Raw genomic sequence first — 2,737 nt, 5'->3', positions numbered from 1 at the left:
ACACACACACACACACACACACACACACACACACACACATCAAATAACCTGAATGAGTTTTGGTAACAGCCTGTAAAAATCAGAAACCTCAGCAGAGGTGAACATCCTGATTTCTCTGTATTTATTCGTTAATAATTTTGATGTTCACATCTTTGATTAACTGTTTCATCACTGACATCTTCCTGAGGTCCAGGATTCATTTCTGAGCCCAACACTTTGAACTTTTTAAAACTCCACCAAGCCGATGAGGATAAGATTCAAACCCACGATTAGCAGGCCATCGCCTTAACCACTCAGCCACCTCGTCCCTGCATGAGCGTGTCCCTGCGGAGGACACAGCAGGACTTCATGTAGACATAATGAGTCCATCTGCTGTATCGTCCTTTCTGCTGTCGGGGCTTCAGCTCCTCTCAGCGTTGATCCTAAACCCTGATCCCAGAGCAGTGTGTATCCATGTCTGTGTGTGTGTGTTACCTGTGCTGTCTCAGTGTGTGTCGCAGCTCTCTGGTTTCCAGTTGTAGCCTCTTCTTCTCTGCTTCACTGTGGTCACACACACACCTGCCTCCCTGCAGACACACACACACACTGTTATCAGTTCAGTATCAGACCGGCGTGAGGTTTGAAGCAGCTGAGCTACATTTAAATTTATTTTGATGATTTCAAACACGTCATCAGACTGAAGCGATTCTGTGGATTCACTTACACCCTCGCACCTAAAGAGGGCGACACGTCCTTACTGTCGTCTTCCCCACAGAGCTCTTTGTTTAGTTCACAGTGATCTGTGATGTGATGAGTAGCACTGTGTAGGAAGACTCACACTGAGTTCAGCATGCACAAACCACCGCCCCCCATCCTCAGCACCGGTCCCAGTCCTGGTTCCAGTCCTGCTTCTCACCCGGTCCAGCTTTAGCCTGTGAGCCTCGGATGGCTCGGCCTTGGGGGATCGCAGGTCTTGGTCCCAGTGAGCGTCTCCGTCCAGCTCGTCCACAGATTCCTGAGAGGAAGTCAAACACAGCAGGCCTCCTTCTAAGCGATTAAAGGTATTCCCGGAAAATCTCAGAGTCTAAAAACAGCGTAAAAACCTCAAAAGATGAAACAAAACCAAACAGAAGGTGAGAAAACCTGACGACAGCCGGACTGTCGTGTAAAAACAGCACCCCCTGGAGGTGCGTTAGTTACATCACATATAAAAGTGTTCCATTGTAGACTGTGCGTGTGTGTGTCTGTTTGTGTGTGTGTAGAGGAAGGAAAAGAAAAACAGAAGGGAAGAGGGACAGTGAGAGAGGCACTTAAAAAGAGAAAGAAGAGAAAAAAATCTCCTGGATCAGCTGTTGAGAGAAAAAGAAGAGAAAACAAGCAAAAACAACAGAGCGACATACTAAACACAACACCATCACGTTAATCTAGGGATAGACATACATGGACACTGTACACACAATCACACTCCCCAAACAAACTCTATACCCCAGGTCCAGGTACCCTCATCCCTGGAGGGGGAAACGGCACCTAGCCAGAGCCCTAGCACGGAGGCGAAGCACCCCCAAACCCCAAGCCCCCACGCCTGCCCCGGATCCACTCAGGGGCAGCCAGGCTACCAGGCCAGTAACCTACGTCCGCCAGCACAGACCCTCCCCCAGCCCTGCTGCACGCAGACACAAGGAGAGGGAGAGTACATGGGGATCTGCCAGGCCTGGGAGCCGCTGCCAGTCCCTTCGAGGCCTTCCCCAAACCGTAGTTCAATTCATGTTTAAGCCATTCACCTTTATCTACTAAAATGCTGTCAAACCTAAAATGAGGACGCGGGCCCAGCGAGTGAAATGACAATGACATTTTTGCACAGATTTGTCCTTTGCAAGGCATGTGGTCCTAAACTTTTTGTCAGCTGTAAAACATCTGTACGTATATAACATTTATAGTGCTATGTGTGTTTTTAAAAGCTCTTAGTATATTTGAAGTATTTGAACTCTGCTGGACGGCAGCAGACATCTCCTCAAAGGAAGCATTTAATTACAAACCTCAGTGGTTTCCTCTCTGTTGAAGACTTTGCTCCTTCCCTTCCTTCCTTTCCCCCCCGAAGTCTGGGCAGTCACAGTCGGAGCTCATTCAGTCATCTGAACACGAGCAAAGGTGTTTCCTTTGTTTTCTCCTTTAGGAGATGAGACACTGGAGTGTCCTATGATGGAAAGGGCTGATATACACCCCACGCTGAACTCTGCAGCAGCTCTGAAACTTTAAGATCACGGTAGACATTAGGCTAGCTGTGAGGGACATGGGCTTACCTGCTGCTCTCTGGCAGGTAGCTCCATGCCCTCCTGGGTTTTAAATGCACCTTAGAACACACATGCATCAACACTACAATGAGCGGGTGGAGGGAGGTTTGGAGTCTTCTCTCACCCCCATTCTCTGCGACCTGCTGGAGCGGGGGGGCTAGGAGGAGGAGTTGGCCGTCCGACTGCGGTCTGGAGTGTGGGGCCTCCCTGCTGCTGCGGAGTAAAGAAAAGAGAATTTGATCATTAACTTGATCATGTTTGTTAATTTAACATTAACAAACAATTAACAGCAGCCTTCTAAACGTGCTTTATACTGTAAGGTAAAGACCCTGTAATCATACAGAGAAACCCAAACAATCACATATAAGCAAGCACTTGGCGACAGTGGGAAAGAAAAACTCCCTTTTAACAGGAACCTCTGCACCTGCCCCAGCCCTGCCGATGCTCCTCACCACATTCTCTAATAA

At 48.4% G+C, this 2,737-nt stretch overlaps 1 protein-coding gene across 1 annotated transcript in view; it reads right to left on the bottom strand.

Moving 5' to 3' along the window:
* The window catches only part of LOC102309910 (centriolin), a gene marked incomplete at its 3' end in the record, with an annotated part of 3,020 nt that extends 1,905 nt beyond the window's left edge, over nt 1–1,115 (bottom strand). Inside the window, 2 exon segments of the mRNA XM_042213952.1 lie at nt 475–566; nt 818–1,115.
* Nucleotides 1,116–2,737: the final 1,622 nt, after the last annotated feature.

This window comes from Haplochromis burtoni, unplaced genomic scaffold, assembly GCF_018398535.1.
Source record: "Haplochromis burtoni strain Fernald_Lab_line unplaced genomic scaffold, NCSU_Asbu1 Contig_501, whole genome shotgun sequence".
Classification (NCBI taxonomy): domain Eukaryota; kingdom Metazoa; phylum Chordata; class Actinopteri; order Cichliformes; family Cichlidae; genus Haplochromis; species Haplochromis burtoni.
Note: the sequence above shows the minus strand (reverse complement) of the source record. Positions and strands in the feature narration are given on the sequence as shown.